The following is a 15463-nucleotide window of genomic DNA, read 5'->3' as shown; positions in this document are numbered from 1 at the left end:
CTCTAATTGTTGTACATCTGTAACCTTTGAGATGATAAAGAGCCCCCTTTCCAAAATGGGTTATCATCACTATTGATGGGCATTTTACCTCCCATTTTGGTTATTACTTATATTATGTGTTGTTCTATCTCAATAAGAATGCCACTTCTATAATTTGATAACTATTACAATAGGTGGTGTCCCTATTGGTTAAATTGCTCTTATAACTATCTTAAATGTTGAGATCTTGGTGAGCTAACTTGAGTGGTTGAGTACTTTGTGCTTCATGTAGGAGTTTCGGTTCAACCACTTGTGTTGCCATTGTTGCATTCAGTTGATATCCCTACCGGGTTAGGTGCCATAATCAACACCTAAGGGTTCACATTGGGTGTCATCTACAAAATGCGAGGAAGTGCTTAGGAGATTCCTTGCAAGGTTCTCCAAGGAAAAAACATGCTTATATGTCAAAGCTATGACCATGAGAAAAGTTATGCTCAATCATTGGTTCTACTACCTTATTTAGAGTTTGATATGGTGATTGTAGTGTTTCTTTTTGGTAAAAGTGGCTAGGACCATGACACTGTTAGTTTTTGTAGCATCGAATGGTGTTCTAGTCTCGTCACTTTTTGGAGAGGCTAAAACACATGAACTCTCCAAAACCCAGAAATCGTTTATGGAAATTCCACCTAGAGATGGCTTAATTAAATTAAACGACCATCATTTAAATTTTTCCTAAGTTAACTTAGGAAGACTAGTTAATTAATAGTATTTAATTGAGAAAGGTGAGAATTCTCTAGAAACTCTCACGGATCGACTTGAAGATGATCTCAACCATTGATTAAATTTTAGTCTTGGCTGTTGAAGTCTCAACTGGAGATTATAAGAAGAGGTTGATGGGTAGATGGAGAACACGCCAGTTCATATACTCAGTTGCCCTAGGTAGTTCAAATTCCTAGTAGCAAGAGTGATTCAGCAGTGGAGATTGAGCTAGTGGGTGAGTTGCAGATGGTAGGAGAAGTCAATAGTACCGGGAGGACAAATTTCCAGTTCTGGAGAGTCATTTGTAGGGAGGTAGAGATAACCTCAGGGAGGCTGTGTAGGGGCTGCATAGTAGCCTCTAGGAGGCAGTTCGATTTGTAGATTCAAGAGGTCATTTCAGAGTTTCGGAGGCAGGAAAAATTCACAGAGGTCAGGAGAGACACTTCGAAAGTCAGTAGCAGGTTGGATAGGTAGTTCAAAGAGAAATCCAGGAAACGCGAAATTGTGCCTGCACAAAGGGTGACATAGTTCGCAGAGGGGGTTTTGAGGCCAATTTCGGTGCCAAATTGCTCGTGGGGTGAGGAAAATTTCCTCACAATAATTTTCCCAATATTTTCTCTGTAGGATTGCCAAATTTCAACATCTAGATTGTACTCATATTTTCTGCTGCATATAATAAAATATAAACCCTCAACTACTTCACTGGTTTTCCCACATTGGGTTTTCTCGGAGACTTTTGCCCAAAAATAATGGTGTCAATTTTTATGTGCGCTAGCATTTCTTAGTTTCTATTTTTTCTTATGTAGTATTTTTTTGTGAAGAATTTGCAGTGTGATTAATTTGGTATTAATCAGAAAACTAATAAACTGTTAATCAGTTAGGAGAATTAATTCCAGCTGCTGCACTTCAAGAAATTTTCACAGATACGGTGTAGGAGACTCCCTCTTCCCATTGTAGCATAGTTGAACATGAATGAAAGAAAGAAGAATTGTAAAGTGTATTTTTTCAAGACCTTGGGTTGTGGTTGGTTTGTTTTATTGAGGACATTTTCTAGACAAGGCTAAAGAGATTTATTGGATAAAGGAATGTTGAAATTTGGGCAGCTTTGGGATGAATTTCCCCATAGGAAACCCATCTACCCCAAAGGAAGAATTCAATTGAACAAAGAGAAATATTATTATTAATATGTGCAAATTGGTTTGGCACTCCTCTCATTAGTATTTGACATGGAAAATTCCATATTGGGCAAAGTAATCCTCAAAGTCAACCCATCAAGAATCCAAGTAAAATAATTAAGTGGCAAATAATAAATTGTTATGTTACAAACTCTGGTCGGTTCCATAAATAGAGGCATCCATTCAGACCATATAGAAGCTTATATATTTGACCCCTTTATGCTTCATAAAGGACACACATCTCCTTGGATCACGTTTGGTTTGTAAGCTCACATTTATTCTCTATGGTTTATAATTCTCTGTGGATCGCATTGCTGCATAATTCGCTATGGCTTGCATGTCTCTCTATGGCTCAATGTGGCTCATATTGTATTCTTTTGAGGCTTGCTTTGTTTATGCGTGGCTGACATTTGTATACACAGTGCACACATTCTACAACAACTGACTCGTATTATTACAATGGCTCATTCTATTGGTTTGCATTGTTAAGGTGGTTCATTCTATTGGTTCACATTGTTACAATGGCTTGTTCTGTTGGCCCACATATAACTACAGTTGTTTGCAGCTCATCTCTATGGCTCACTATCTCTAAGGTTCGCACCATATAGTGACTCGCATCAATGGTATTACAATGGCTTTCATCAATGTTTTTATGGGTTACAATTTTACAGTGGCTCGCATAAATGTCATTATAGTGGCTTGCATCAATGTTTTATGGCATCGCTCTCTATAGTGGCATCGTTATCTCTACTCTGGCATTGCTATACTTTATACCTTGTATCTCTATACTCTGTGGCATCGTGGCAAACCTATATTGTGTGGTATCATTTGACTCTATGGCATCATCGATTGACTTTGTGGCGTCAAATTGTATTATCGTTTGACTTTGTGGCATCAAATTGTATTATCGTTTGAATTTGTGGTATCGAATTATGTTACAAGTGGTATTGTTTGATTCTGTGGCATTTCACTATGGATCACATTACGCTATGGTTTATATATATATATATATATATATCAATGTTACCAGACTCGGAATCGGCAATAAATCGGCGAGGCAAAAGAGCGAAGAGTTTTAATCGGATCGGGAAAAAATCGGCAAATTCATTAAATAAAAATATACACATATATTGAATTAAATAAAAATATACGTTTATTAAATTAAATATAATTTTAGTAACGTCTACTTGTAAATATGGTTATTGCAAATTAAATTAGTAATATTTTTATATTGCATGGAAATGATAAGGCCATCAAATTTATCATTTCCATGTATCCCCATTTCCTTCGAATACAAGTAGATTATAAATATTAATACCATTCAATAACAATTATCCCTAAAATTGTCTAACTGCTTTTGATGTACAAGAGGTCTATATTTCATACTTGATGACCCATGTAAATTTTTTAATTTTATTTTTTTCCAATTTATTCACCATTAGTTATTTCAAATATCTTAAATTTTCTATAAAAGTTATCAATCATCTTATCATTATAATTATTATACACATTAATAATAATTATTTTTACTAAGCTACAATTAAAAATAATAACCATCCTTGTTATCAATTTACAATAATAACCATCCCCGTTATCAATATCCACAACTCGGTAAAAGAAAAATCTCCCGACCGTTGCTGACGGAAGTGAAACGAAAATGAAAATAAACGGTGAAATCAATTTCCGTCAATAATGTTCGCCTTAATTGGCATCCTGGAGGTCAGGAAAGTTGCTCTAACAGTGCGTCTGCGATTGTAGTTGTCCCTCGGTGATATTGCAGAGCATCAGGGAAGACCCTCCCTCTCTGCCTCTGCTCAACATTCTCTTCAGTGAATGGAGCGCAGTCTGCGATCCACTGTGCACGCACGCCTGTTTTTCGCTCAAGAAACTTTCAGGCCTCACAACCATATCAATACTTCATACGTGGTAGGCTCTGCGGCTTCGAATGCTGCTCTGTGGCGCTGCGGTGTTTCAAGTCGGAACTTTTTGCCGCCGAGCCGAGTTTCAAGTCGGAACTTTTTGCCGCCGAGCCGATTCATACTCGCGATTAATCGCCAGAATCGGCGATTCCTGTTTCACTAATATATATATATATACATACACATATACAAACCTTTCAATTAATGTATGAACAATGATATAACGTAGTAACATTTTTGGATAGAGATATTTTTGATATTTGACAGAGTAAGCCTTGACATAATTGTGACCTTGTCTTATGATAGTTATAATTGATACTTGTGTTTATGAAATGATGTATGACAAACACAGCAAGGTTGTGATAATGATCTTGATACATATATAAATAGCATTGACCTCAATGTATTTGACAATGCCCTGATCTTCATAACAATGTTCTTGATATGTGACAATGATCTACAAGGCATTTGATGCATGGAAGTGATCCCTAGCGTATGACAAAGACACTAATGTATGGTTTGTCTCCATGAGGTTGCTATGACTATGATGGCGGAACCTTAATGACAACAACTGTGAAGTATGACAATGACAGTGATGTATATTATGCTCTTATAACAATGATGTGGTCTGCTGTTGGATTGGCCCTAGGTGGCCTAATCTGATTGGTGTCTCCTGATATTTGTACTTTGTATCTCAGCTAAACTTTGATTGATATCTAAGAAGAACAATATGGTTGGGTTTTCCCCCTTGTGGGGTTTTGCCATGGTCTCTGACGTAAATCATGGTGTCTCTATTGTGCATGTTTTTCTTCCACTGTTCTTTACTGTTCCACTCCTTTGTGATGTTATTTTTCTCTCTACATAATTGCTAATGATGATATAATGTTATGGGGTGAATGTAATGTTGAAAAAGTTTAAAAATGCAATTATCTACAACAGAGAACAAGATACAAAATTCCAAAGCAGTCTTACATGTATGATAATGACTCTTTTGACTTCATAATTCTATGACAAACCTAGAAGCACTTAATGGGTGCTTGACCTGTAAATAAATTTATCTTGAGCATGAAACCCATGCCTCAAGAATGACAATAATAAATTTCTTTTCTCTCTAATATCAAATACATAAAATCATGATTACAATAGGCATTATAAATACCTAGTTACATATTCCAACATTTTTTTACACGTGTGAAGAGGGGAGAGAGTCTTTCTGATTGGGTTGAATTCTGCTTCTGTTTTGGGACTTTGACCAACCTTTGACCAACGTTGACTTTGCTCATTTTGACTTGGTTTGATTAGATTTGAATTTGTTTTGGAGGGCTGAAGTCAAAGACTATTTGAGCGAACTTTTTTGGGTTGTTTGACCAATGTTGACCATAGATTTGCAACTAGGGTTTCAACGGGTCAAAGTGATTTGGAGGCACTGATTTGGGAATGTTTTGACTAAATTTTAGGCCACTCTTTTTTACTATTGATTGAGCTGAATTGAAGGAATTTTAACTGTTGACCATTGACTTGCTAGGGCTGCTACAATTGTTGTTGATTTTGACCAGAACTATAGATTTGACTTGTTGACCAAATTTGACTTTTGGTCTCATCTCTTAGATATTGGTTAGTTTGTTGGATAAGTCAAAGATTTGACTTTGACTCTTTCTTGTTGAATTGGAAAATTGTAATCTTTGTGCTAAACATTTGATGAGAATCTAATAGAAAAAGAATTTGAAAGGGTTTTTCCCTGGTCTTTGACCAAATCTTGTGTCTCTCTTGTCTCATCGTCTTGGCTGTATTCTTTTGCATTTGAATTACAGTTCTATCTACAATTGTTCATTGTTGTTGGAAGATTAAATTTATTTAAAAGTGATTGCTAATTGAAGAAAATAATTGGGCTAAGTGCTTGTACTAAATAGAAAATTAATATAGGATCAGAGCTAAGGTGAAGACAAGCCCAAGGAGACAAGAGACTAAAGAAATCACCTTTGAAGCAATCATTTTTGGAAGAAGCTAAAGGAGCCTATTTGAGTTGGTCAAGATGTCTACCTCTTACTTCAAGTATACAAAGAAGCTGGGTGACTCATCAAATTTTGCTTCTTGGAAGATCAGGTTGGAAGCCATATTGGATGATAATGATGTCTTGGAATATGTGGAAGAAAAAGTACTCAAGCCAACAAAAAATGCTCTTGATGCTGCCAAGTCCAAATATAAGAAAGGTGCGCTGAAAGCTGTGAAAATTTCACCACTGAAATTCTATTGCAGCAACTGGAATTAATTCTTCTAACTGTAAATTTATTTAGCAATTTATTGCTATGGAAACAAGGAATTAATCACATTGCAATCTTCAAAAAAATAAATACTGCAGAAGATAATCTGGAAGCTGAGAAAATACTGGCACACATAAAAATATAACAATGTTATTTTTGGACACAAGTCCCTGAAAAAACCCAATGTGGGAAAACCGGTGCAACCACTGAGGGTTTTTATTATTAAGCAACAATGAGAAATTCTGAGTACAATTTATGGATGCCCAATTGGCAATCCAATTAGCAAAATAATCTGGCCTAAATATTTGTGAGGCAAATACCTGAACACCAAGCCTGATCTAGCTCTGACAGCTGGAAAAACTAGCTAGTCGTACAACGCCTGCACAATGCTTACACATGACCCAACTCGCTAAGCCCTGGAACTGCTGCAAAAATGATGTCCTAGTTGATTTCTCCTCTAGAAGGAATTCCCCTGGCCTCCTGGAGAATTTCCGGCCCAACTGCAATTGAATTACCCTTCCCTTATATTGATTTGGGGTAGCATCAGATGTGCTCTAGCCACGAAAATTGGTGGAGAGGCTAAGGAATACGAGATATCCAATACCCAGAAAGGGTTTGGGCAGATTCTAACCGGTTTGGGAGATATTAAAATAATTAATATTTTTAATGGAGTTCCTAAGTCTAAACTTAGGAAAATAAAATATTAATGGGTATTAATATAAAACTGGGTTAGAAAGGTCCAAAAGTCATGGATCAAGCCAAATCTAATCTTAGCCGTTGATTAGAGATTTAATCTCGGCCGTTGATGGACCAACGAGAAAAGTATAAGAGGAGGCTTGAGGGTCAGTTGGAGAACACACCGAGTTGATCAAGATTTCGACTTTCTAGGGCTGGGTTTGATGAGGAAGTCGAGAGAATGATCAGAGTTGCAGCGAAGGGTCAGTGAATACAAAAGTAGAGAGGCAGAGATAGCACTAGGAGGATCAACGCAGTAGCCGAGAGTGAGGGACGCAGAACCAGCCAGGGGCTCACGCAAAGGCAGCCAGGGCTCACACAGAGGCAGCCAGGAGCTGTGCAGTGCCTCAGAGGGCCAACGTGGGCGACGCAGAGGGCCAGAGCGCTGACGAGTGCCTCCAGAGGCTGACGCAGGCCAAGCTAGGGTAACGCTGGGCAAATGCTGGGCTAGAAAAGGCTGACACTGTCCCTAGAGGCTGATGCTGGGGTTTCGTGGGGCAGATTGGAGCTGTGAAGCTGCTGGAGTGATTATCCTGGGTTTCAGCCGGAACATCTGTCTTCGACTGAGAGGTACTACTGCCGAAATTATTCTTTGTTGGGTGAGTTGGTTGTGGCACCCAGATTGTATTGAAACTGCATAATAACAAAACGCTCCAAAAGCTACACTGGTTTTCTTGCATTGGGTTTTTCCATGGACATTGGTCCAAAAACAACAATGTCACTTGTGTGCTTGTTTTTGTTTCCTTCAGTTGATGATCTGTAATGTGTTGAGCATGCACTTGTATTTATTTCCAGTATTTACATGGTAAATAACTTGTTAATTTAACGAAACAAGTAGGTAGGAATAAATCAGAAAGTACATGAAGGGTTTCTAACGGGTTAGACTTAGAAATTCCAACATGGTATCAGAGCGTGGTTGCAGATCACAGGAGAACTAAGGACATCAGCTGAGCAGAGCAGCAGCAACAGAAAAACAGCTGTCCCGAGTGACAGAAGCTGTTCCTAGCAGAGTAGCAGCAAGGAAAGGGTGACACAATGCCTGTGTCATCAAGATTGAGCCAGGAAGAGGCAATGCAAAGGCTGAGGGAGGCAAAGACAGGCTCACGCAGAGCCCAGGAGGGCTAATGCAGTTGGTTGAGGAGGTTGATTTGCCAGTGCCGGGATTGCGTAGAGCCTAGGAGCTCTAACCTTCAGTTTGCTGGTGTTTAGGAGGTTGTGGGCACCGAATGAATGTTTTTTCTTAAGTGAGCCGACATGAGCCATTATATCATCTTGTAGGCCGACATAGAAAGAGGAGAACTGTGCTTATCTTTTGGAGGGCTTTCTAGACACTTGATTGACTCATACGTCTTACATATGCTCAAGAAGAGCTATATCCTTCTAAGTTGACTATTAGACATCCTTCATGTTTCCTATGGTGATATCACAAGCTCTTGTTTCTAATGGTTCCATGATGCCACAATGTATCTTATTATTTATTATGGCCAACTCCTATAAGGTTTAGGAGTTATGACAAGAACTTTTGTGGGGGAGACTATCTTCGTGGAGATCTCTCACTTTCTCTTTTCTTGGACTTCCTTTCTTCAGCTTCTTCCACTTCTTCATTGATATGGGCTTCTTTTCTTTCTTTTGATATTGTCCTTGTAGGACAATCTTTCTTGTAAATTCCATAGTCTTTAGTTCCATAGCATTGAATCTCAACTATGCTCTTCTTTCTTTTCTGAGGACCAAAATTTTCCAAACTTCCTTTCCTTCCAGCAAATGTTTGAGTCCTTTAACCTTCAACACTTTTGCCCTCAACTTGTCTTCTTCTATCTTGCATAGAAACCACAAGTTGTCGAATGAGGTAACTTTCTTATCCCCATGGATATTTGTTACCTTGATCATCAGTTAGTGTATTTTAGATCAATGGTGATTATCTTCTTTATCATCTCTCCTAGATCTTGTAGTTGAGATCTTATGAAGATATCCCTTCATCCTTTGATACATTTAATTTTTGTGTAGATCAAATCTAAGTCATGTGACCTTCTTTACCACATCTTCAGAGAATATTCTTACGAGTTTATCATATACATCTCTTTGATGTCTTCAATATTGCTATATGAGGGGACCTTTCATAAGAATCCCTTTCCATGAATTCAAAGGAGGTATGTTCAATGAATTCACTTTCTTCGAGGACTATATCTATCCTCCTTTTCTATGCAAGGAATTTCGATGACCAATCCATATTATAGATCTCCTTGCAAACATGAAGTCGTTTTACCAAATTGATTAAAGAATGAAAGATACTTGACAAGTGAAGATGAAATCTTCTTACTTGATCACTTGGATGATGGTTGAAGAAGATGTATTTCCTACTTCCTTGGATGATCTTCTTCAAGGGCAAGGAGAGGAACCTTGCTTGAATGAGAGGGAACTTGCCTCATAGCTTTGAAGATGATGATAATGGCTTCTTACTTTCAGGATACTTCAAGATCAGAATTGCTACTAGGGTTTCAATTTTCTCCAAGATGATGTGATCGTCAGATTTAAAGTACTTCAAGCTACCTTACTTTGTAGATAACTTGATGAGGGTCTTTGTGGTCTTTTGATGAGGAGTATAGAAACAAAAGCTCTTGCTGTTGTAGACTGCGTCTTCGATCTAGGGTTTGATTTGTCAGTGTAGATCTTGATCTTTTGCTTTGATAACCTTCAACTTGCTTTGATGCCTTTCTTGAAACTCGATCCTTGAATGTCTCTTTAATTAGATGCCCTTCCTTTGAATTCAACACCTTAGCTCTGATACCATGTTGAGAAATCTAGGGCATTAGAATTAGTTGATTTCTCTTCTTGGTGACTGCTTGTGAATGCTTTTTACTTGATTAGATTAGGATCTTCTTTACGTTAGATTCTTAGTGTTCTTCTTCATCAAACAGTAACCAATGCAAGAACATAAATAGACAAGAGACACAACATGTAGGCTATGAGCCAAGGCCAAAACCTCTCACTCTTTGAGAGGAAAACCCGCACAAATTCTTCTTATAGAGATTCCAATTGACGAATACCAAGACCAAGACCCTTGACCTATTAGCCACTCCCTGATCAAGACACAAGTCCTCCTCCTCCTTCTTGATTGCTTTTTCTGGGTTCCTTAAACTTCAGACATTGAACCATATTTGCTGCCTTCTAATATACCAACGAACCCTTCCTTCTTTGTAACAACAATGAGATCTATTGTGACCTTTCTTCTGTGAGAGATCGAATTCTTCCAGTAGTGATAGTACCGAATCACTGTAGCATAACACGAAACTGTGACTACTTCAAGAGCTTCGGACTGTGGTCTATACAAAGACCAATATACTTCTTCGCTGCCATTGTGATCTACTTTAGAGATGGATCCGAATTCCCTTCCACAGAACTATAGTCTTGTCCTTCACTGAAAATATAGATGATCTGAATCCTTGTTGTCTCTATTCACCGAAATTTCAGAGATATATATCAGAACTTGCCTCTGCTACTACCCATTTGAAAACCACAGAGATCTATGAGGTTCTGTCCCTAGATCTCCTCGTTGTCCTTACCTTATCCAAGTTCTGCACTGTGATTAGACATCTGAAATACTTCATTGTAACTGCCCTCCAAAAACTACAAAAGGATTCGAACTGTTAACTGTGTTTTATGCGAAGTGTTTCCACCCTATTTATAGTGATTGGTCCATATATATTAAGCCGACATGAGCACCGAATGGATGTGTCTTCTTGAGTGAGCCGACATGAGCCATTATATCATCTTGTAGGCCGACATAGGAAGAGGAGGACTGTGCTTATCTTTTGGAGGGCTTTCTAGACACTTGATTGACTCATATACATTTTACATATGCTCAAGAAGAGCTCTTCATACATGACATTAATTATTTGACCTTAATGACAAATCCTAAGGCTCTCAATGGGAGCCACCTAAAATAAAATCACTTGCTCATGAAACCCATGAAGCAAGGCTTACAAAAATAATTTTATTTCCTTTATTACATCAATTACAAAAGTCACAATTACATGTCATTATGAAGACCGAACCTAGTTACACTTTTCAACATAATCCACTATATAAAAACTAGGGATCCAAGCAAAACGATCCTTGCCCACAGTCTATGAACTTGGAGAGCAAGGATTGAGTACTTGCAAACACTATGTATTATCTCAAAATAATCACATAAAGCACAACATAGGAAACCCGTAGTCAATACATACCACAAATCAACGAACAAAAACACTTCGAGTTGCCCCCAATATCTTTTATTATAGCAGAAAAAATAGTTCCCAGCCGGACAACAGTTCAAAAAAAATGGTTCAACAACAATATTCTAGACAAAGATCAAGATGCTAGAGACTCTAATGACTCTCTAATTTAAAGATGTATCCTCCAAGTGGAAAAATAATGACTAGTTTCTTTGATAGTTGTCAAAATAATCTTGGCCATTGATAAACTCTTCAAGATCTTTTAATCTCAGCCCTTGATTTTTCATTTTTGAGGAATTTTTGAATTTATTATTTAATTCCATTTTTATTAGCTCAAAATTAATTATTTTGAGTTAATTTCCTTAAAAAATTGACTTTGAGTTAACCACCAAGGTCCAAGGATCCAATTTTTTTTGAAATGTACAATATTCCCTTGGTGGAGGACCTTTAAAAATTGATTCTTTTAAGACCAGCAAATTTTTCCACTTGGAGAATTATTTTTGCTAAGACAATTTAACTTTGACTCTAATTAATAAATTTTCTAGCTTAGGATTTAATTTGATTTTGCTAGAAAAGTTAATTAATTTACAGATGAGGGGATTTAATTTTTTTCCACCCTCTAATACATAAGATTTTACATTTTCAATCCTCAAAAGGGGAATACACATTCAGCTTAGATCCTCAAGACACATAACCCATCTGCGACACAATATGATCTAGTAGACCAAGTGATTTGTAAAAATAATTAAGCCAACTAGCTTAAATTATTCCCAAATAACTTTTACATTAGACTCGACTAAAAACACTAGGACTCACCTAATAATCTGACAATAAATTTCACCCTAGCTTTGGGGTTTAAGCTAGAAGGAAAAATCTCTTCTCATTAGCATGTGTCTAGAAACACAGGTAATCAGCGAGGTTAAAAAACCTCCTAGGATGTGTTGGAATTTCTAAGTCTATCTGTTAGAAATCCTTCATGTACTTTCTGATTTATTTCTTCCTACTTGTTCTATTAATTAACAAGTTATTTATCATGTAAATACTGAAAATAAATACAAATACATGCTCAACACATACATATCATCAACTGCAGGAAAAAACAAGCACACAGGTGATACCGTTATTTTTGGACTAATGTCCCCGGAAAAACCCAATGCGGGAAAACTGGTGCGGCTATCTGAGGGTTTTATTATTAAGCAATTTCAGAATACAATCTTGGTGCCAGAAATGGCTCACCCAATAGAGAATTCTCTTGGCAGTAGTACCTCTCTGTCGGAGACAGATATTCCAGCTAAAAACCTCGGATGTACAATCCCACAGCTCTCAGATCCAATCTCCTCCACGAAATCTCCCAACATTAGCCTCTAGGGTCTGCGTCAACCTCTCTGGCCCAATGTCAACCCAACGTCACCCCAACTAGCCATGCATCAGCCTCTGGAGGCTCTGTGTTAGCCTCTGGAGCCTTTACATCACCCACGCTGGCTCTCTATGGCATTGCGCAACTCCTGGCTGCCTTTGCGTGGCCTCTGGTTGCTTCTGTGTGGCCTCTAGCTGGCTCTGCGTCAACCCTCTCCTGGCTTTTGTGCTGATGCTCCTGGTACCCTCTCTGCCTCTTTGCTTTTGTATTCACTGCCCCTCAGCTGTAACTCTGATCACTCCTTCGATTTCCTTAGCAAGCCCTGCCCCAGAAAATCGAATTCTTGATCAACTTGGTGTGTCCTCCAAGTGACCCTCAAGCCTCCTCTTATACTTTTCTTGTTGACAATTCAACGACCGAGATTAAGTCCCTAATCAACAACTAAGATTAGATCTGGCTTGATCCATGACATTTGGACCATTCTAACTCAGTTTTATATTAATTCACATTAATAATTTATTTTCCCTAAGTTTAGACTTAGGGACTCCATTAAAAATATTAATTATTTTAATATCTCCCAAACTGGTTAGATTCTGCCCAAACCATTTCTGGGTATTGGAAATCTCATGTGCTTTAGCCTCTCCACCAATTTTCGTGGCTAGAGGACATCCAATGCTACCCCAAATCAACACTCCCTATTAGCGAGGACTGTGCTCTAGTAATACTCTCCACTGAGTATCACCCTGATCATTCGACATCTGTCCTTATGCTGATGCTAGGCATGCTGCCCAACATCCTCTGCACTGCTGCATCGTGTACTTCTACCCATGGCCCTGCCATTGCCACTGCTTCATCTGTACAACAGCTCCCTCTACATCCGTTCTATTGCCCATGTCCCTGCCACTGCCACTGCTGCATCTGCACTGCAATCCCTCTCATCATGCTGCATCGTGCTGCCCATAGCACTGCCACTGCTAACTGTTGCACTGCAACTCAATTACTGAGAAGTAAGTAACTGATCTCCCAACTCTGACATCTCCGTCAGTTCTGCTACTCCTCTTCGGGGCTCCCATAGCAAGGTATAATCCAAGAGGTTGGGTACCTCGAGGATCCTGCCCCTCATTGCCTGTAGTCTGTCTGACTACAGTTCGATGTCTCTCCATTTCCTCTTACTGCTACCCATGGCCCTGCCACTGCACTGCTGATTTTGTACAACAACTCCCTCTACATCCGTGCTGCTGCCCATGGCCCTGCCACTGTCACTGCTGTATCTGCACTGTAATCCCTCTCATCATGCTGCACATAGCACTGCCACTGCTAACTGCTGCACTGCAACTCAGTTACTGAGAAGTAATTGATCTCCCAACTCTAATATCTCCGTCGGTTCTGCTACTCCTCTTCAGGGCTCCCGGAGTAATGTATAATCCAAGAGGTTGGGTACCTCGAGGATCCTGTGCCTCATTGTCTGTAGTCCATCTGACGATAGCTCAATGTCTCCCCATTTCCTCTCACGAGGTGCATGAGCACTCATGGCACAGTCATCAACTGTCTCCACTTCTTTCTCCGCCCTTGCTGGCGCAGCCTTGGTCTCAGAAGCCTCTCCCTTGCTCTTCTTCCTCTGACACTGGCTCACATAATGACCTAGTTCCCCATAGTGGAAGTATTTGACCCTGGAGAGGTCATTCTTCTTTCGTTTCTCCTGCTTTCCCTCAGATGCTAGGGCAACATCCTCCTCTTCCCCCTTCTTGATTCTGAACCCCTTGCCACTGCTTCCTGCCTTGGTTAGCCTTTGATATCTTCTTGACGAAGAGCTGCTCACATTTCCTCCCAATCTGGAAGGGTCGATCTGCCCAGTATGCTCAGGACAAATACCTCCCAATCCTATGAGACTGCGTTCAATGCGTTCCTCACCATTAATTCCTGATCCGGCGTGGCCCCTATTGAACTCAGCTGATCCCGAATCTCCTTCAATCAACCTAGGAAGGTGTCGATCTGTTCTCCTTTTTTCATCTGATATGACCACAACTGATTTTCTAGTAGCATCTTCCTTTGCATGGAAGTATGTTGATACAATTTTGTCAGGGCCTCCCACATCACATTTGCCATGTCCCTTTCAGAAATATGCGGTACTACATAGTCTTTAACCCACGTCAAGGATGATGCTCTTGGCCCTTGCCATTGCCTCCTCATACTTATCGTTCTTAGTCGGGTCAACTGAGATCGCTATCGTTTTCAAGGCGAAGTCCTTGAGACGATTTCTGTCTAGAATGGACAAGATCCTAGCCTTCCAGACTATGAAGTTTGAGGCTCGTTCAATTTGTCCTGATGTCTTACCCCGTTCACTGCCATCTTGTTGCTCCTCTTTCGACTCTTTCAAGTCTTTCTACTTCCCTCCTGGAAGTTCTCGGTGCGATTTCCTCTAAGCCTTGATTTCCCTCCTGGAAACCCCTCTGCCAATGTCGAGATGCCCCCACTCCGATCGTTAGTGCAGCTGCACCACTTATCCCGATTTCTTGGCTAGAAATCCTCGGTAGCAACTCCCTCCTCCTTGGTCTTGCCCTGTTAGGTACTGTTTTGACCACAATACCCCACCAGCTTCACTCCGCAACTTCTCCATAGCCTCCTATGCCCCAACAAACTGAAGGTTAGAGCCTCTAGACTCTGCACAATCTCGCCACCAACAAAATCTGCACCTCCTGGTCACGGGCATCATTCCTTCCTGACTGAGAAAGATGACCAGGCACTGCGTAGGTCAGGTCTGCTCCTTTTTGCCATTGTGCTGATCCTTCTCCCGGCTCAAACTTGATGATGCAGGCACTGCATTACCCCTTCCTTGCTGCTTTTCCGCTAGGAACAACTTCTGTCACTCGGGACAGTTGTTTCTGCTGCTGCTGCTCTGCTCGGCTGATGCCCTCAGTTCTCTTGTGATCTGCAACCATGCTTTGATACCATGTTGGAATTTCTAAGTCTATTTGTTAGAAATCCTTCATGTACTTTCTGATTTATTTCTTCCTACTTGTTCTATTAATTAACAAGTTATTTACCATGGTAATATTGAAAATAA

At 39.5% G+C, this 15463-nt stretch overlaps 1 protein-coding gene across 1 annotated transcript in view; it reads left to right on the top strand.

The window, feature by feature from the left end:
- Positions 1 to 15463, top strand: part of LOC149247035 (uncharacterized) — a 238722-nt gene that overhangs the window by 140733 nt on the left and 82526 nt on the right. The window lies entirely within an intron of this gene.

This window comes from Pinus tabuliformis, chromosome 7, assembly GCF_031772625.1.
Source record: "Pinus tabuliformis cultivar Carrire ecotype Pingquan chromosome 7, CPIR1, whole genome shotgun sequence".
Classification (NCBI taxonomy): domain Eukaryota; kingdom Viridiplantae; phylum Streptophyta; class Pinopsida; order Pinales; family Pinaceae; genus Pinus; species Pinus tabuliformis.
This window is presented reverse-complemented; position numbering and strand designations above follow the sequence as displayed.